This window comes from Sorex araneus, chromosome 10 (genome assembly GCF_027595985.1).
Source record: "Sorex araneus isolate mSorAra2 chromosome 10, mSorAra2.pri, whole genome shotgun sequence".
Classification (NCBI taxonomy): Eukaryota; Metazoa; Chordata; class Mammalia; order Eulipotyphla; family Soricidae; genus Sorex; species Sorex araneus.
In genome coordinates, this window is record NC_073311.1 from 53,402,915 (window position 1) to 53,423,009 (window position 20,095).

At 53.5% G+C, this 20,095-nt stretch overlaps 1 protein-coding gene and 1 long non-coding RNA gene across 3 annotated transcripts in view; one reads left to right on the top strand and one right to left on the bottom strand.

Moving 5' to 3' along the window:
• DUSP16 (dual specificity phosphatase 16) overlaps window positions 1-17,269 on the bottom strand; it is a 54,572-nt gene extending 37,303 nt beyond the window's left edge. Inside the window, exons 1-2 of one of the 2 annotated variants that reach the window (XM_055118505.1) lie at window positions 16,909-17,269; window positions 15,933-16,023 (exon numbers count right to left, since the gene is read on the bottom strand). The gene's annotated coding sequence lies outside the window, so the exon portion shown is untranslated. The remainder of the gene's footprint in view (window positions 1-15,932; window positions 16,024-16,908) is intronic. The other variant, XM_055118504.1, reaches the window with a different exon arrangement.
• Window positions 17,270-17,588: 319 nt separating this feature from the next.
• Window positions 17,589-18,517, top strand: LOC129399177 (uncharacterized). The gene is made up of 3 exons (XR_008626964.1): window positions 17,589-17,668; window positions 17,831-17,871; window positions 18,219-18,517. It is a non-coding gene; the product is annotated as an uncharacterized LOC129399177 (long non-coding RNA).
• Window positions 18,518-20,095: the final 1,578 nt, after the last annotated feature.

A 20,095-nucleotide genomic window follows, 5' to 3' on the forward strand; every position in this document is an offset into this window, starting at 1 on the left:
TCGCTCCTCGACAAGGGTCTGGACCCCCTGGGAGTGAACGCAGGTTCCCAGAGGTGTTTGCACAGCGTGGTCCGAGCACGCGATGCCGACCGCAGAGCAACCCACGAAGGAACAAACCAGAATGGTGGCAGAACAACGGCCACAAGGCTGCTCTCCACTCCGTGAAGGACGTGACCCCTGCAGCCCAGGACATGGCTCAGGGGCTGAGCACTGCCTCCCCAGGGTGAGGTCCTGGGCGCCAGCCCTGGAAACACACACAATAAATATAACATTTTATATTGAATATGAAAGAGACGAACATTCTCTCACAAACCCGCAGGACCTCGTACAGAGTGCGTGACGGGGAGGCACTGCATGGTTCTGCGGACGCGGGGTTCCCAGAGACAGAGGGCGTGCTGGCAGGAGCGCAGCGGGAGGGATCTCCGGGCTTGCAAATGCTCCAAAGTGGCCCGAGGGGCTGGGGCTCCCTGGGACAGGACACTCCTCCTGTCGGGGCCCCCCAAGCCCCGCCACCACCCACAACAGCGGAGACAAGAGCTTCAACTTTGTTACCTGGTTTGACAACTGGTTTTTTCATTTTGGTTTCATGTTTTTGTTGTTTTAGGTTCGGGGGTGACACCAGCAGTGCTCAGGGGTTACTCCTGGCTCTTAATTCAGGCATCACTCCTGGTAGTGCTTGGGACACCATATGGGATGTCGGGGATCGAACCCAGGCCGGCCGTACGCAAGGCATCGCTCCAGCCTCTGCTGGAGCAGCGTTCTTGGAAAGGACAGAAAACTGCAGCAGGTCTCACTTTCCCCGCCATGCCCCTCCCAACCTGTCCCACGCCAAGGCGGGCATCTTCAACCACGGGTCTGTGCAGAGGTGCTGGCCCACAGATGCACAAAACATGCCAGGAGTCGCCCCTGGACCATCTCTCTGCACCCGAGGCCCCGGCAGAGGCAGCCGGGAGCAGCCCATTCGCACAGTGCTCTGAGCACCGGGCGAAGAGGGAAGGGCAGGAATGGACGCCTCCGAGCAGAGCCAAGCCCTGGGCCCAGGAGTGTGGACACCGCTGGGCCGGCCCCCGGCTGAACTCCTAGGACCGAGAATGCTGAGTCGCAGAGGTCTGTCACCATCACGAAGGGCTGGGAATCCAGAGCAGCTGGCACCACTACTCCGGGGCCCGGGCCTCCTTTCTCACTCTCTGCTGTCAGCTGCCACCGAATACCTGTGCCCGCCGGCGCCAAGGACGCCACTGGCTAAGAGAACAGAGTGTCTGTCCAGAACAGAACACCCCGTGGGCTCGGGAGTCAGGGCGCTTGTTAGAAGGAAGATTCTACACCAGAAGTCACTGGTTTCACAATGAATTTCATCTCAACACACACGCACGCCTCTGGAGGAAGCGGCTTTTCCCGGGTTAAGTGGCTGCCCCCCTTGGTGGCTGGAAATTCTCAGTCCCCGCCCTGCCCCTGGCCCCTGAATTGGGTTAAAACTGCGGACGGGTCAATTCCGCCCCTGGGACGGAGGCTTGGCCACGTGAGCGCTGAGAAGCCGCCCGCAGGCCGCTCACTGCCCAGGAAAGCTGCCCGGCTACGTCCCTCCAGGGCTCTGGCTGGGACCGGAGCTAGCCGAGAAGGGGCTTTCCACCGCGCGTGTTTTTTATTGTCAGTTATAAAACCGAGGAGCTATAAAATCGCGCTTCCTGGCTATTTACACCAGCAAGGCTGAGTCACTCATCATGGAAACACACGCTTTCATCAGGAGCTTTACAGGGCTCCTCACTGCAAGGGAAAGGGCCCGAGACCCGAATCTTCAGATGGGAACAAACTGAGGCCCTACCTTAAGCTACTTAAATATGTGCATGTAACTTGAATCTTCTTCGGAAACATTCACCTCAAACTGGGGGTGCCTTCTGGCCCCTGAAGTGTCAGCGTTAATGCTTAGCCTCAGGACGTCTCGGTACTTTCCAATCACCAATAGAAGTCAGCGAATTTATCTCTCAGATGCCTGGTGGAAGGAAGGGTAGTACCTTCTTTTTTTTTTTTTCTTTTTGGGTCACACCCGGCAATGCACAGGGATCATTCCTGGCTCTGCACTCAGGAATTACCCCTGGCGGTGCTCAGGGGACCATATGGGATGTTGGGATTCGAACCCGGGTCAGCCGCATGCAAGGCAAACACCCTACTCGCTGTGCTATCACTCCAGCCCCAAGGGTAGTACCTTCTTAAGCTAATTTTTAATAGCGTCTTTTATAAGCCTTGTCATTGTGACTTGTTAGATTTGGGGATATGATTTTTGACTCCCTGTAGATCCAAATTCATATAATCCCGGATAGCATGCAACAAGCGGGCCCAGGCCTTCCCCTCTGCAAACCCAGCTGAATCCTGCCTCGATGCAGGGTAGCTGCTGCCACGCACAATGGGAAGACGTCCCTTCCCTTGTTCCTAGGGTGAGCATGCAGCCGGAGCACTCTCAGCACACAGGAACAAATGTCCGGGGGCCAGGGATGAGGCTCAAGTGGTACAGCACGTGCCCTGACAGTGTGAGGGCCTGGGCTGAGTCCCCACATTGCCGAGCCCCGCTGGGAAGGCCCCTGTATAAGGCCATCCATGGAGAAAAGGGAGGGTTTCTAACAAGTTTTCCGCCAAAGTGTTTAAAATAACCCTTCTTGCCAGGGAGGATTTTCTCAGCACACTCAACGGCGGGTGTCCTGATGACACAGTACAGACAGAATCGGCTGTCACACTGTCCCCCCAGGGAAAAGCAAAGCAGGGACATTCCCACTTTCAAGGGAAACGCGGGGCGGGAGCGATAGAGTAGCAGCCCCAAATCAAAAATCTAATTTTAGCTTTACCCCTCAAGACCCTGACCCAGTTATCAAGCTGACTAAAAATTGTATCATATTTTCAGGGCCCAAGAGAGAGTACAGGGTTTCAGACACTTGCCTTGCACGTGGCAGATGTTGGATCAACCCTGGCACCACATATGAGCACTGCCAGGTGTGACCCCAAAACCGAAACATAACAAACCTGCAGAAACTCATTTTCATAACTTGTCTCTAATACTATCTACCTTTTCGATTTAGGTTTTCTTTCTTTCTTTTTTTTTTTTTTTTGCTTTTTGGGTCACACCCGGCGATGCTCAGGGATTACTCCTGGCTCTGCACTCAGGGAAAAAAAAAAAGAAAAGCTAGTCAAGGCCAGAAAAAAAAAAAGGAAAAGACAAGACTTACAGGGCTGGAAGTTCCCTGTGATTAGCTAATGCAATATTCTTGGGTCACAGTGGAGAAACCAAGGCCTGCTTGTAAATCATCTTTAAGGACTGGAGCCATGCACAGCAGGGAGGGCACTTGCTTTGCACGAGGCCGACTCGGGTTCGATTCCTGGCATCCCATGTCGTCCTCTCAGTACCTCCAGGAGTGATCCTTGAACACAGAGACAGCACCGGCCCCCGAACAAAAACAAACTAGCTCCAGTTGGGGTTAACGGACAATACTGGGTATGAAGCAGTCTCCGGAGTAGCCAGGACCCTTGGTGCCTGCGGGTCTGCCCATCTGTGGCACTCACAGACCCTGACCAACGTCTCTGCCCTGTGCAGGCCTTACCAGGAGCCCCGCCGGTCTGGGCAGCCCCAGGAGGGGCGGGGAGGACCCACGGGCACGGCTCAGCCAGCCCCCAGAGGAACAGGAGTCTGCAGGGGGTCTCTCGCGGGTGCAGGGCCGTCTCTCCAACAGCTGGAGCAGGTGGCGCTCCACAGACTGCTGGACGAAGGCTCCCGGGAAAGACGGCTGAGCACGAGAGGAGGAGTGCTTGCTCTGTCCCCTTCCTCCTTGCCTTGGAAAGGGATGCGATGACGGCAACTGAGGCAGAGGGCGAACCACTAAGAAGGTGGCAAAGATCCTGGGGCCTTCAGGACAGAGTGAGCAGCCCGGAAGGCCACCCTCCCGTGACCTCCTCCGAGCTGCAGAAAAACAACTCTCTCCTGGCTGACACCTCTACTGGCAGCTCTCTGTCAACTGCGCCCTGAAGCAGTCCCGACTGCTCAGAAAGACTGTCCTGTCCAGTGTCACTCTCACTGCGAACCTGCTTCCTGCTTACGCACACGACGTGCGACTCAGGTGACGGACTGCAGTCCTCGGGCCTCGTCGACGGAGACCAATGACAGCTTCAGCGCCCCAGTGACCTAACGCTGTCCAGGACCCCGCTGGTGTCCGGAGCACGGCCTGCCGCTGCGGGGCAATCTCTCCACCCACAGCGCAGGATTTGGTGATCGGAACACAAGGAGTCACCGTCTCTCTCTTGTCACCTGAGAAAGCGGCTGAGTGCTCTTGGCTTCTGAGCGCAGATGTAGTGCCTGGAGCACGGCCAGGAGCAATCCCTGAGCACGGAGCCAGGACTGGCCCAAAAATGCGATCAAGAAGGAATTAGCTCTACAGGTAGTTGGGGTCTCCAGACACAGTCGGGGGTGACGGGCAGGACGCACACAGGCATAATGCACGCTCGGGGCTTCGCTCAGTTGAGAAAGTCTCTCTTAGAGCAGAGCCAGAGCGACAGGAGAGCAGAACAGGCTACCCAGATTCTATCCCAGGCATCCCTGAGCACTGAACCAGGAGTAAGACCTGAGCACTGTCAGGCATAGCCCAAAAACAGGAGAGAAGAGAGGAGAGAAAGAGAGGGGGGTAACAGAGAGAGAGCGAGCGCAAATGCTCATGTGGGTAAGCACACAATAGCCAACCCAGCGAACAGGGTGTACCATGAGATGACAGTATACCACTGACACTCAGGAAACACACATTATACATTCCTGTGCTTTTAGACTCTTCTAAGGTAGCAAATTTAAGGCAGGAACATTAACTTCATCTGCGCTTCTATGTTCATAATGATATGGACTCTTGGTCTTACCTATTAAACCTCCAGAACCTCACTGTCACCCGGTGACTAATTGAGAGTTTAGAGAAAATAGAATCAACTGGGGCTGGAGTGATAGCACAGCGGGTAGGGCGTTTACCTTACATGTGGCCAACTCGGGTTCGATTCCCAGCATCCCATATGCCCCTTTCAACCCGAGCATCGCCAGGAGTAATTCCTGAGTACAAGGCCAGGAGTAAACCCTTTGCATTGCCGGGTGTGACCCAAAAAGAAAAAAAAAATGGAATCAACTGTCCTTTTGGAGGGGGGGGCACACAGGCAATACTCAGGGGTAACTCCTGGCTCTGCACTCAGGAATCACTCCTGGTGGTACACATGGGACCATACGGGATGCAGGGGACAGAACCCAGGTCAGCCACATGCAAGGCAAACGGCCTACCCACTGTGCTATCGCTCCAGCCCCGGGGAATCAAACATCTGAAATACTGTCAAGATGAGTTTTTTGAAAGCAAAATGATTGCCAAACTAGAAATGAAAAGGCCCTGGATGCATCAGGCAGCCCATCTTCAGGGTGCACTGGCTGGAAAGAGCCGAAAAAAACAATCAAGTATAGCTGGCGCCTGCTAGACACGAAGTCAGTACAGAATCTGGGGCAACGCTACGGCGTTTCATCAAACCGAAGCGCACGCCGCCAACGTTAACTCCAAGTCAAGGCTGATTTTTAGCTTCACATGAGCACAAATCTGCAGACACGGCAGGACTTACTGCTTGGGTTTTATTATCCCAGTAGCCACGCCAGCTAATCACGGAAGGTCTTCCCGAAGGCGAACGCTTGGCAAACACATCCGAGTGCTGCTGGGTTACTCGGTATTAAGTGACTTTTCTGCATCTCCCAATGTATCGGAGCCACCAGCCCGCGGAGGGCCCAGCGGGGACGCTGAGGGAAACCGCCGCTGCTCTCGAGGGGACCAAGGCTGGGGCGCAGAGCTACGCTCAGACGGATTCAATTCTTCGCTGCCAGTCGATCCTTTGCATTTTCTCCAAGTCCGTTTGCAGTTTGGGCAGAGCTCCCAAGGCTGGAGCAGAAGTCTTGCAGGCAGCCCCACGCTCACAAAACACCCCGGGACAGGAGGCCGCCCGCCACCACTCCCCGCCAAAGATTAAGTCAACAGTCTCCCTTAACAATGCCCTAACGAGGGGCCAGAACAACAGCACAGCAGGTAGGACACTTGCCTTGCATGCAGCCGGCCCAGGTTCAATCCCTGGCATCCCCTAGGATCCCTCAAGCACTGCCAGGAGTAATTCCTGAGTGCAGAGCCAGGAGTATAACCCCCGAGCATTGCCGGGTATGACCAAATAAATAAATAAAACCTAATACCCTAATGAAACAAAAACGATCGATTTTCTTAAAACCAGTTCTTGGGAACTTGGTCATTCTGATGCCATGTTGACAGCCAGGTGCCCTAAAAAAACAGGCACCCGCCCGTGTATGAGCTGCCGCCAGAGCGAACGCACACCCCCCTCTCGGCGGGTATCTCCCAGGTCTTCTGACTCAAGTCCCGGGAACAGCTTCTCACCACGGAGGAAGGGAGCCGAACCCTTACTTCAAGGGGGCAAGGGGACAGGCGTGAGCGTCTCTGGCCAATGGTCATATCTGAGCTGCTAGGAGAGCACAAATTCAAACTTATTTAGAAAACTTGGAACTCGACACCAAAAGCTTGACCACTTCCCGGTTCTTAGGGTTTCTTGGATAAGACTAAGGGTCATATGAAGGAGTGCGGTTTCATGGGGACATTGTGTAATCAAACGCATCCACATTTGAAAGATTTTCCCAACTCAGTAAACCTTCCCCTCCACCCCGCCATGGGTAACGTTACAAAAGCACACACAGGTCAAAGATCCACTCAAAGTTCGACATGGGCCGATAGATTTTTTTTATAACGTTCCAAATAGAGCCTGAAAAACTCATCGACATGGTCTGAAACCCCACACCGCAACCAAGAGTTGGCTGGGGCTGTAGAGCCGGCCGAGAGAGGGCACAGCGGGGAAGATGAACGCCTCGCATGCAGCCGACCCTGGTTCAATCCCCGGCTCGACATCATGCCCCCAGCAGCACCACCTGAGGCCCTAGGGGTCCCCAAGCCTTAGGACCAGAGCGGGGCTGCATCCTTGGAACTCCAGGCCCGCTGGGCTGAGAATCACAGGAAGCCCCCACCCTCTGCCCCCACCCCGGGCCTTTGAAACATCACTTGGGAAGTAAAAAAATGTTTTAAATCACTTGGTTCTGATGGAATGAATACTCCCTTCCACACACAACTATAAAAATAGGTCACAACTTTTTCAACTGTCTCTGCATTAACAGATTTTCCTCATAGACTCAAACAGAGCAACAGACCCTAACAGGTAGAATACACACATTGCTGCCAAACTCCAGCCAGGTCTCACGGCCCATTTCTGCTTTGGGACCCGTTTCTCATGAACGCACACTACTCGTATCAGTCTCCGAAGGAGAACTGGAAATTGAGGTATTTCGCAGCTTTACTGTCTATTTCACTTGGACATTCCGACGCACAGACAAGAGACCTCAGGAGTCCTCGATTTTGAACAGTGCAGAGTTGTCCGACTACTGGAAAGTTCAAAAACTGCTGGTTTAAAGGCCAGAGAGATAGTCCAGGGGTTAAGGCGCTTGCCTTGCACGTGGCCGACCCAGGTTCAATTCCTGGGATCCCATATGACTTCCTGAGCTCCACCAGGAGTGACCCCCAAGGGCAGAGCCAGGAGTAAGCCCTAAGCACCGCCGGGGATGGCCCCCAAACCAGTAAAAATAATGATTACATAAAGAAATAAAAACTGCTCATTTATACCCTCGCCATAAAAAGCTGTTTCCAGCGTGTGCTTGGAAGAGCATCTGCAAACCAGGCGAAGGACCTGGGCTCCAGCTCCAGCCACTTCTCACTCGCTCTGGGGTCTGAGGCAGTTCATCTAGGAGCTCAGTTTTCTCATCTGTAAAATGGGTAACTCAAGCTGTCTTCTGAGGATAAGACAAAATGTGTCAAAACAGGCTGTCAACTACAAGGATATTATTATTCCAAGGTCTCAACGCTGAAAGAGGCACTTCTGACTGGATTCTCAAAAAATGCTCCCTGAAAATGGAACTTAAGGAAAAGGCAAAGTGGAGATTTTTTTCCTTCTTTTCTTTTTCACCAGTTTGTATTCAGACACCCTGAGTTGCGAAACTGTAAGAGGGCTTCAGACATATGGTGTTTCAATGCCACACCCAGCGCCAAAGCCTCAGTGTCCCTCCACAAAAGGAGATTTGTGATTAGCCAAGTAGCTCAAATGCCCAACCACTTCATCTCACTGTATTAAATTCCCAGTCCTAGAGTTAATACTGGTCATGCATAATTAAACTAAGTAGTGTACTTCAAATCCAAGTACACACAAATGTACACAACTTGTAGTAAATATCAATGTACCTATCATCTAACAAATACTAAAAGCTTATAAATACTATTTAATTTCCACTTCTGGTTGGTGCTAGATATTCTGAAGGTTTTCGTCTTTAAATAAAGAGTAGGCATTTATTTATTTATTTATTTATTTATTTTGCTTTTTGGGTCACACCTGGCGACGCACAGGGGTTACTCCTGGCTCTGCACTCAGGAATTACTCCCGGCGGTGCTCAGGAAACCATATGGGATGCTGGGAATCGAACCCGGGTCGGCCACGTGCAAGGCAAAGGCCCTCCCCGCTGTGCTATCGCTCCAGCCCCAATTTTGCTTACAAATACTTTCATAGAGGGAGCAGAGAGATAGTACAATGGGTAGGGCGCTTCCCTGACCCGGGTTTGTTTGATCCCGGTTCCCCAGATGGTCTCCTGAGTGCAGAGCAGGGCTGAGTAGGGCTGGTGTGGCCCAAAGGGCGAATATATATTAACAAATATATACTTCCACATATATCTTTTAACAGGTGAGTCTTAAAAATATAACCATAATAGGGGCTGTGCATTGCCCTGTGCATCGCCGGTGTGACCCAAAAAGAAAAAAAAATAACCATAATAGATAAAAGTTTCATGATTATAATCCTTAAATGTAGTCCAATACAGTCCCACATCCTGATTTCCAAAGTGTTGCCCCTCAAAAAATTGTCTGCTTGTAGTTGTCCTGTATCATCAAAGGGTAATGATATTTTCGAGTGAACATCAGGTTTGTATCTAAAGGAGGAAATAACACCACTCTTTCTCTTTTGGGGGTTAGGGGGACCCCCAGAAGCACTCACGGGGCCTGGGGGTCCCCCCTGCAACTCCCAGGCAGCCAGGTCAGAGGGCCAATGCGAGGGCCTTGCAATTCTGAGAACTACTCAGGCGACAAAGCAACGCTTGGGGGACGGTGGGCACGGCCAGGGGGTACGAGGGTCGATCACACGTAAGGCCTGGGCCTCAATCCCTACACCGTCTGCAGCCCGTCAGCACCACGCTCTATGCGCCATGAACGCGTCAGGACGCAAAGCCAAGAAAGAGCTTCCTGGGAAATGTTCCCTCCCTACAAAGCAACCAACACAAATGAAAAAAAAAAAAAAAAAACCCAGTATATACATTAAAAGCAGCAACAACAGGGGTTGGAAAGAGAGAACCACAGGTAAAAAGCGCTTGCCTGGCATACAACCGACCCAGGCAGTATCCCCAGCACTGTTGGGTGTGATCCCTGAGCACAGAGCCAGGAGTAAGCCCTGAGCAACATCAGCCGCGCCTCGCAACCCAACCCCCCAAAAAAATACCAGAAACAACAAATGAAGAAGAAAGTGCAGAGGTAAAGAACCCCGTAAACTGTTGGTAGGGTATAAATTGGGGCAACCCTTTTTGTGCTTCCTTGAGAAGCTGAGGATGGCTTTAGCTACCTGCTGACCCAACATCCCAGCTGGGGTGTCTCTCCCGAGCTGGGACAGGCTGGAAATTAACACAAATGTCAGACCCCCATGCTCACTGTAGTGTTGTTTACAATCACAGCAACAGAAGAGCCTATGGCCACTGGTCACTGGATACAGATTTATACAATAGAGCACCACACAGTCAGCTATTTTCCTTAAAAAAGAAAAATAAAAAGTAACTATGTGATTCCCAACAAAATGGAAGGCACTCAAGGGAGTTATGTGAAGTCAAGAAAAAGACTAGTAGGGGGCTGGAGCGATAGCAAAGCGGGGAGGGCGTTTGCCTTGCATGCAGCCAACCCGGGCTCCCGGGTTCGATTCCCAGCATCCCATATGGTCCCCTGAGCACTGCCAGGGGTGAATCCTGAGTGCAGAGCCAGAAATATAACCCCTGTGCATCGCCGGGTGTGACCCAAAAGGCAAAAAAAAAAAAAAAGAAAGAAAAAGACAAGTAGTAGATGATTTCCCCTATGCGTGCAATATATGGACATAAACTAGTGAACAGAGAGAACTGAGTACCAGCCAACACCAGAGGACACTGATCACCTAAGAAGAGACCCCCAGGGGCTAGGGGGGCAGGCAAAGGAAAACCAAGTGGGGGACGAGGGAAAAGAAACCCAGAGGCCAGGCTGGCCGCATGGCAGCGCTCTGACAAGTGACCCGCACAGACCAGGCTCGGAAGGGGAGGGAGGCCAGGACCAGCTGCCATTTTGAAGGACGAGGTCAGGTCAGCTCCGGGGTGGCAGCGAGGTGACACCACGGCCCAGGCCTGATCAGGGGTGCCCGCAGCCTCTTGGCTTCCAACTCAGGGCTCAAAAAAAATGGGGTGCCGCGGGCAGGAGAGAGAATCACCTCCCACCCCCTCACCCCCCACCCCATAACAAGGAACCGTTGTGTGGCTTCATTCCATTTATTCAGCAACTACTTATCAAACGCGGGAAGAAACCTACACTCCTCTCTCCTGTGTGTGCCCCCATCGACTCCGAAGGAGAAAACAGGCAATGCCTATTCATGACCCTGCGATATTCCTTTGCAATTTATGGTTCTTGCTTCCACATAAGGCAGCTGGCCCGGTCCCGAGACCAAGCCCGAGCTCCAGAGGCCTTCCCAGGAGCTAGGGGTCCCCTCAGTGGTACTAGGGAAGGGGCACGCAGGGCCCGGAAACCAACTCGAGAGCCTCGCACTTGAGCGAAGTCCCCACTCCTAAGGGAATTTACTTTCTGGCACTATTTGCTCATAGGCTCAGCCCAAACGGCTCAAATATTCTGGGAGATGAACCCTGAGTGGGCACACACAGGGAGGCAACCAAGGGCTGCGGACCGTGGGGAGGGCGCTTGCCTCACACACGGCGGACACAGTTTCATCCCAAACTACTCCTTTTGGTGCCCTGAGTCCACCAGGATCCAAGAGCAGGACCGGGAGTAAGTCCTGAGCACTGCTGGGGGTGGCCCCAAAACAAACAAATAAAAATTCAAGAGCTTTGGTTCTACAGACGTACACATTTCATCAAAATCAGTGGGGAAACCCCTTGGCTCTAGTTCAGCTCACACCTCTGTTTGCAAAGTAAAAAATGTACAAAGTGGGGCTGAAGCAAAAGCACAGCAAGTAGGGCATTTGCCTTGCACACGGCCGACCAGGGTTCGATTCCCAGCATCCCATATGGTCCCCCGAGCATCGCCAGGAGTAATTCCTGACTGCAGAGCCAGGAGTAACCCCTGCGCATCGCTGGGTGTGACCCAAAAAGCCAAAAAGAAAAAAAATTTTTTTACAAAGAACGAAGGCCGGAGCAGTAATTCAGCAGGTGAGACGCTTGCCTTGCACATGGCCGACCTGAGTTTTTGGCACAAAAAACAAAACTCAGAGAACAAAAGCAACTCCACAAAGAAGGGAGAAACAAAGGAATCTATTTCCCGTTTTTGTTGCTTTTGTTTTGGGGCCACACCTGGCGATGCTCAGGTCCTGCGTGGTGCTCAGGGGACCACATGCGAGGCCGGGGTTAGAACCTGTTTCTTAAAGAAAGCTTGAGGCTGGGAGGGAGAGAGAGCTCGGTAGACTAAGCTCAAGCTTGGCACGCCGGAGGGCTGAGCCCCGGGCACTGCCAGGGAAACCCCTCAAAACCGCCAGGTGCAGCCCTGGCTGGGTCACTGGGTGTGGTCACCCAAAAACAGAAAGAAAAAGAAAGCCTGAGAAGGATTTCATAAACAGGTTCAAGAACGTGAGCTAGCCACTAGGAAGTTTCCCGTTCCCACTGCGAAGTCACCACAGCACCAGTGGCCCCTGGCAGTCTACACTTCACAACTGCCACCTTGCTGCTTCCGGATCCTACTATACCTAGATGCACGTGCCCCACACACCCAAGTCTGGGACAGTCGGTTCAGCAGGACTCCTCACCCCCACTGCCTTAGGGAGACCCAAGAAAGCGGTCCAAGCCCACCCTTACCTCACTTCCGGTCCCAGGCTGCCCTGAGAGGCAGCCCCCCGTATCCCAGCTCCCCAACGGGCCAGGTTGGATACAAACCACCCACCTTCCATTCCTGACGCTCTACTAGAGGCACCAGCAAAACAGAGTCCTTGGAACGAGCTCCGCTTTGTAGCACCACGGTGACACAGTTCCTGAAGGAGAATTAACCTAAGGACACAGCCCATCCTGACCCTGGAGACGGCCTAAGCAACGCTCGCAACCTCATTACCAAAAAGCTTCTTGGCAAACGCCAAGAGAACCGCGAACTACTAATGAGTGAGAAGTTCAAAGCACGCATGCCTCATCCTCAAGAACATCCTTTTAGAAAACAAGAACTGTTTTTTAAAAATGATGAAATCAATTCCTCTGTGCATTTCCCTTCAAACTGATGTGGACTGCAAATAAGTACTAGACCGCTCTATCATTAGCAATATTCATCAGTTCTGCCCAGGAAAAAAAAAAAAGGCTCGCTCTCTCATTCCCTTGGCCCAGTGAGGTCTCTCTCCTGATTAGATGCTCGGCTATTCCTTGCAGTGTAGGCTTGTCTGTCCTCTCCCTTTGGAATGAAAGTTCCGTGGGGCCAAAACCCTGATCTTTTCTCTTTTAGGCTCCACCCATTCTAAGACCAACAGAACTTTTTTTTTTTTTTTTTTTGCTTTTTCGTTACACCCGGCACAGGGGTCACTCCTGGCTCTGCACTCAGGAATTACTCTTGGCGGTGCTCAGGGGACCATGTGGGATGCTCGGCATGGAACCCTGGTTGACCGCATGCAAGGCAAACACCCTACCCGCTGTGCTATCGCTCCAGCCCCAACAGAACTTCTAAGACCAGGAGAGGCTCGAGTAAATCTGCTGAATGAAGAGTTGCAAGGGCCCCCCCTTTGGTCTCCATTTCCCTTCCTCCACCACCCTCTCACTATCTTTACAGCAAGGGTCACATTCTCCCCCAGGAAGGCTGAAGCCCTGAAGGCCCAGCGTTTGACACTTTCAGCAGTGAGTCCGACAGTGGCCTGGCTTAGCACGTAAACACCCCCCCCCCTTGAACTCTGACCGTCCACCTCTCCTTACAAAGGGCCCCGGGCCCAGGGGCCAGCTTCCCATGTCCACTGCTGTCTACATAAGTACAGCACCTCTAATCATGGTTCTGCTTGATTGATTTCTACCTAGCTTAAATCCAGAAATCAATGTAGTCAATCACTTAAACTCTGCGTAATTTACCCCTCCCTTTCTAATAACCCAACTGATTTTGCATTGGGCTCCCTCTACCTTAAATGCACCTTTGGCAATTTCAAGTTTCATATTCTCCTGTGATTTCGGCGTATGATTTACTTTATCCACACCAGCTGCCTTGTACAACCCTACCACCGCCCCAACATCTTTTGTGCAATAAAAAAAATCTTGTGTGATAGTACAGTGGGTAGGGCGTTTGCCTTGCACGTGGCAGACCCAGGTTCAATTCCCAGTATCCCATATGGTCCCCTGAGCACCAGGAGTAATTCCTGAGGGCAAAGCCAGGAGTAACCCCTGTGTTAACCAGGTGTGACCCAAAAAGAAAATAAAAAAATCTTGTGACCATTCAGTGATATCTATGAGAGATCTCGCCTGCACAAGGGCGAGAGGACGCATTACCCTCTTCTCTCTGCTGAGGTATTTGTAGGGTATTTCTTCTTTTCACCCCCTTCTTCCTTTCCTGCCAAGATGTATCTCATTTCCTTCTGAGCAGACCTCTGGCAAGCTTTCATTCTTTCTTTGTACCTGTCCTTGGTAATCGGCCTTAGATCCTTCTTTTGGAGCCACTCCTGTTTCCTCCATTTATTTAATTAAATTTTGAACTCCCTTTCTCAGTTTGCACATGAAAAAGGTCTCTTCTTTCAAACCTAAAACTGCTTCTTTAAATCCAGCCAATTTCTATGAACTTCATTTCTTCACCATAGCCAGGACCCAATGCCTCCTCCAGGCCAATAAAATATTAAAAAAAAAAAAAAAAGCATGCACATTCAAGACCATCATATAAACATTTACATTTGGCTTTAGGACTTATCATGTGACTTTGGGCAAGATGTACCCTTTGTGTTGGTATTTTTCGGAGGGGGGGGGGCAGGGTTTGAACCCAGGGTGTCATGCAAGGGAAGCATACCACTGAACTATACCCTGAACCAAGATTTACTTTCTAAATTATGTTTCTGCTTAGGTCAACGGCAGTAACGTTTTCTTTAATGACGGCAGATATGTCTCTCATGCGGTGAATTTTTTTTTTAAAGTCAATCAAGCATGAACGGTGGTTTTCCTTACAAGCCTTTTTAAGCTGCATCTCAGCTTTTCCTATGCTTGAGATCTGGCCTGAAATCTGGGTTGTTTTCCCCTGATTTATATCCCCCACCTCCTAGAGCTTCTGACTCGACCTGTTTACCCTATTTCATTAACTTTTTCCATTCAAAAAAACTTTTCCAGGAGTACACAGACCATTTTTTTTTAAAGGTTAAAAGTCCAAACAACACAGAACAGAAAACCTTGCCTTTAAAAAAAAAAAAAAAAAAAGATACTTGCATCCTGAAGGAACACTGGCATTTCTGGGGCAAACGACACTGGTAATTTTAAGGAATCAAACTTGGTCTACTCGGGTTGAAATAGCACGCTTCGACATCGGACAGCCACGTAAATCAACTTCATACTCCCAAAGGCCAAAAGTTCTATAGGATCCAATGCCCAGGACAAGCATGTAGGGAAAGCAGCACCCAAACTAATTTGCCGGTCAGTGAGACCCCCGGCGCCCAGGTCAGGGGGCCCTTCACCCAGACCCATCGTCAGTGCCACAAGCCTGAAAAGCGTCAGAGAACACGCAGAGTCAACAGATCTCATCCTCGCCTCCTTCCCAGCTGCCATGATGTTCCTGGCCAGTGACCCCTTATCCTCATTTTCACACGACTATTTTTACTTCCTAGTCGCTCAAGTATTTCATCTGTGATGGCAGGTTTCAAGAGTACCAGCCGCCTTTTATTTTCTCCTACGCTATTTACAACAATATCAGCAGAATCAAGTGTCAGCTCTTCTTTAAGTTTTTTCTCCCAGGTGACAGGCCAAAATTCACCTACCTCGAAATCATATTCAGAAGATGCTCTTTAGCCCCAATTTTGACAGATGTCAAATGTTAACTAAGGGGGCGAAGTTAATAACAACGTCCTTCCCTGTCCTCAGTCCCACCACTTTATTGAAGCCCAGCAAAAATTAAACATGTTCACCACAGTGCGTCTAACATCCCAAGGTGGAATATAAATTCTTTTTTCCACCGCCTTTGGGGTGCTCCTCGCCCCTCAAAAAAAAAAAAACAGAACCTCTCAATTCACAAGGAGGATGGTGCTCACCACTTGGGCTTCTCAAGGAAAACCCCATCACTTAAAAAAAAAAAAAGCTGGGAGTTTTTTGGAAAAAAAAATCCCTTAAAAAAGAATATTCCTGTTTTCTGGTGTAATTTGTAAACATCATAAAACCTGTAAGGAACCAGCTGTCACCTGAGAGCAGTGTTCCCCATCCGCCCCCCCAAAAGCATTTCTCTGACCATCTAAGCTCCCCAAAGAGTCATCAGGTTTATTATGCTCGATGGAGAAGGGGGAGGGAGGGAAGGAAAGAAATGAAAAGGGCACGAAAGGAGGAAAAGAGTCAGGAAGAAGGAGAGACCGAGAAAGCCAAGACGTACCTGCTCATTTTCTAAACAGGTCTGATAGGTTCCCTTGCAAGAGCAGAGTATTTACTTATAAACTTTTAAAGCTGAAGTGGCAGCCGGAGCCCTGGGTAAATAAAATTAAAAAAAAAAAAGAACTTCACACGCGTTTAAAAAAAAAAAAAACCCTGCACCTTAACTCACTTCCCCTTGCTTGCAGGGGCCGCGGCGGCGAACGCGATTATGCAACAGGTTTTCCTCGGCGGCGCCCGGAGCCCGAGCCCGGAGCCCGGCGGGAGCCGCGCGCGCCCGGCCCGGCCCGGCCTGGGCCCCCGCGGCCGCCGAGACTCCGCGGGCTCCATTCATTGCGGCCCGGGCGGCGGGGCGGGCCGGGCTCGGGGCTGGGGGCGCGGGGGGCGCGGGCCTCCTCCGGAGAGAACGCGGACCCCCTCTCAACCCCAGGCTCGGGGAGGCCAGAATGAAAACGTGTGCGCGCCCGCGTGTGCCTGCGTGTGCGCGCGTGTGTCCCACACCCCCCGGGGCTCCTGCCCCGGACCCGAGACGGGACCCCGAGAGCCGCGGGGTGCCTGGGGGGTCGGGGGGGGCGGGCTGCCCCGGGCTTTCCTCGACTTTTTTTTTCCGGGAGAGGGAAAGGGACCCCCACCCCGGTGCCGCGGGACCACCCCGGCCCCCCACGCCGCAGCCCCCCACGCCCCGCGCGCCCGGGTCGGAAACCGGAGCGAAGTTTGGGGGTTGTATTATTTGGGGGGGGTGTAGGTCTGGCTTTCGGAAAGTCGCCCAGGTGGCCCCGCTGCTGCCCCCCCAGGCGACCCCCAGGCCGAACCTCTCGCCCCCTCCTTCCCCGGGCCGCGGCGCGCCTGCGAGTGAGCAGCTCGGCCCCGCACCCCCCGCCGGGCCCCGCGCCCCGCTCGGACCGTCCACCCCGCGGCCGCCGCCCCCGCGCCCCCACCCCGGCCACCCCCGCCCCGCCGGCCCCGCCGCGGCCACTTACTCTGGGGGTGCGGACGGCGCGTCCCCCCGCGTCCGTCCCGTCGCTCCGGCGTCCGCGTCCTGGGCCGGGGCCGCGCGCGGGCTCCCCGAGCGTCTCCGGGCCGCGGGCCGCCGGCGGGGGGCGGGGGCGCGGGGCGCCGCTCGCAACTTTCTGCGCCTCCTCTCCCACCCCCACCCCCCAGCCCCGAGCGCCGGGCCGAAAACAACGTGGAAAACGGGGGTGAAGGGCTGGCGGGGAGGGGGGTGGTAACGGGAGAGCCCCCGAGCGGTGGTGGCGTGGGGGGGGGCGGCGGGAGGGGGGCGGGGGAGTCGCGGGCGAGGTGCCACGGAGCGTGGAAAAGATTCAAAAAAGAAAAGACTAAAAAAAAAAAAACAACACCACCACCACCACCCAAAAATAAAAGCGGCTCCGAGCCCCCCCCACTCCCCAGTCGGGGAGCCGCGGAAAGCGGGGGAGAGGCGGGGGGCGGGTGGGGGTGGGGGAGAGAGCAGGAGTCGCTGGTCAGGAAACTTCAAGCGCCCGATGAGGTCATCGGTTTAAAAATAAAGAGATGGCGTCACTTGAAACCAATCCCAGTGAATGAACTCAGCGCAGCCCCGGGGAAAGGAGGAGACAGGCGAGGGCAGGGCGCGGGCCGCGGGGCGGGGCCCCCGCGCGGGGAGGGGGCGCGGCCCGGCCCCCCGGAGCCCCGCGACGCCCTGCAGGTCGGGCGGGGGCGGCGCGGGGAGGAGCCGGCCCTGAGCGCGCCGCGCCCCGCCAGGTAGGGGGCTGGGGGGAGGAGGGGGTCGCCTCCCAGCCCTGCGGGGGGCCCGGGGCCTCCCGGACGGGGCAGGGGGTGGAGCGGGGGGGGCCTCTTTGCAGCCGCCTCCCCGGCGAGGACGTGCAAACAAGGATCCGAGCGGATTCCTCCTTAATTTACAAGGCGGACAGACCCCCGGGACTGTCCGGAAAGAAAAGTTGCAGGTACTTGGGGGGGAAAGAAAACAAACACACAAACCCCCAAAAGCTCCACGTTAGGCTTTCAGCTGGCAGTGCTGCGCCCCCACCCCACCCTGCACTCACACGGGGGGGGGCTCCCCACTTTTCTTCCCCTCTGCTGGGATGAGCTGCTCTTTCTCTGCCGGGTCCCTGAACGCGACCCCCGCAAACATCTCTTTAGATAGACTTTTCCCCACCGTGCACACTCTTGCCACCGGACCTTGGGAGAGGAGGCGGCTGACCCGCACATTTAGTGCTTTTTTTTCCCCCCTTTTCTTTTCTTTTTTTCTTTCTTTCTTTCTTTCTTTCTTTCTTTTTTTTTTTTTTTACAGTCTGGAAAACTCTAGAGCCCAAAGGTGGTGACAGACCAGCCCTTGGAACCGAGAGCACAATCGGAGCTTTTATTCCGGTGTTCCCGGGGCGTTCGGGGAGCGCGGCTCCTGCGAGGGACTCACGTGGCGGTCACAGAACAGACGTGATTAATGACGGAAAAGCACACAGCCAGGAGCCAGGAGTGATGTGTGGGGATCTCCGAGTTCCTGAAATATTCCCTTTGCAATATGCTACCTCGCGGGGTGGCTCGTCCTGACCCGGCACGGCCTGGGGGGGTGGGGGTGGGAGGGGCATTTGCGTATTTTCAGTTGACCCTAAGAACTGAAAAGCTGGCTTGAATCGTAAAATACCCCTGCTGCTGCAGGCTAGCCTTTCAGAACCCTCCCCCCGAAGTGCATTTGCTTATTCTTGATGAGCACCTAAGGCTAGCGCTGGGGTGAGCCTCGCGCAGCTTCCGGCCGGGTTCTTTCCGAGGAGGCGCCGGCGCCGCTCCGGAGCTGGGGGGGGGGGGGGGGCCGCCGACCGCACGTGTCGGGGCCGGAAACGAAGCCCCGAGAGGCCCCAAGGTGCAGGGGCGACCTTCAGCCTCTGCCTTTGACCTCGTGAGCGCCGGGCGGAGGGGAAGGGCTCGCCCTCCGCTCCCCCGTCCTCTGCTGGCCAGCGCGGGTCACTGCAGCCTCGCTGGGGCCACCTGGGCTCTGCAGACCCGCCTCGAAGTTTGCAAATGCTCCGGCCCCCGCCCCTGCTTGCTTGCCTTTGAAACGGGGTGAAGGGTAAGAATTGGACAAGATCTGGGAACGGAGTCCGTGGAGCTGGGAGTCTTAAGGGGAAAAGTGGCAAGTGCGGGAGCCCTGGGGCCGGGCGGTGTCTGCAGGGCTTCTGCACCCGCGCGGCTCGGGAAACTTGTCCTAAGGAACTGACACGTCCTGAAACTCTTCCCAGTTCTCCCTTTACTCAGCCGTTACCGTGGAGGGCTTTCCACCAGTCTGTGGGGCCTCCGAGGCGAGCCTCCCCGGAGGGGAACTTCTCCTGAGTGCAGGAAGACAGATTAAAACTAAGCTCATGGTTGAGAGAAGTTCATGGTTGGACATTCTTAGCATGTTGGGTAAGAGATTCCAGAGGAGATACGGGACAATGGGAGCAGGGATTGTCCCGATGAGCTTTGACCTCCTCCTGAAAGAGGGTTAAGATTCAGCCCTTGGGTGGAGGAAGGAGTCCTGCACAGAGAGCAACGTGTGGGACTGGGTCGGGGCACACCTGTGGGGGTCAGGGGCCAGTTCTCTGCTGGGCGCAGCGGGGAGGGCCGGACAGCGGGAATGAGAGCCAGAGTCCCGGAGGCTCCTGAGGAAGAAAGACACCTGCCAGGAGAAATGGCTCGTTCCTCTCCGAGCCGACTAACCCTGAACAAGCGTCCTCAAAAGTGTGGGTTTTGTTCCTCCCCATACTACTGAGAGAGCTTCTCTAGAAGCTACGACAAAAATATGAACACAAATTGAACATATGATACCATGTGCAATTGCTCCAAAGAACGGGAGTGATTTAGACATCAGTCTAACAAAACATACCCCAGGTCCGTATGGTGAGCACTGTAAAATGCTGATGAAAGAATTAAAGAAGACAAAACAAAATTAAGACAAATCATTAGAGCAACTTCCTCTCCTCATAGATTGGAAGATCCTTCATAGTAAATCTATCCATCCTTCCCAAGTTGAACCTTGGATATAACAGAATCCCTCTCAACACCGCAGCAGAGATATTCTGTTTCAATACCAGTAAGTGTAGACTCAGTACTGAGTTAGGGCATAGTACTGAGTTAGGACTGAGTACTAAGTTAGAGCACAGGACCGAGTTAGGACTGAGTCCTGAGTTAGGGCAC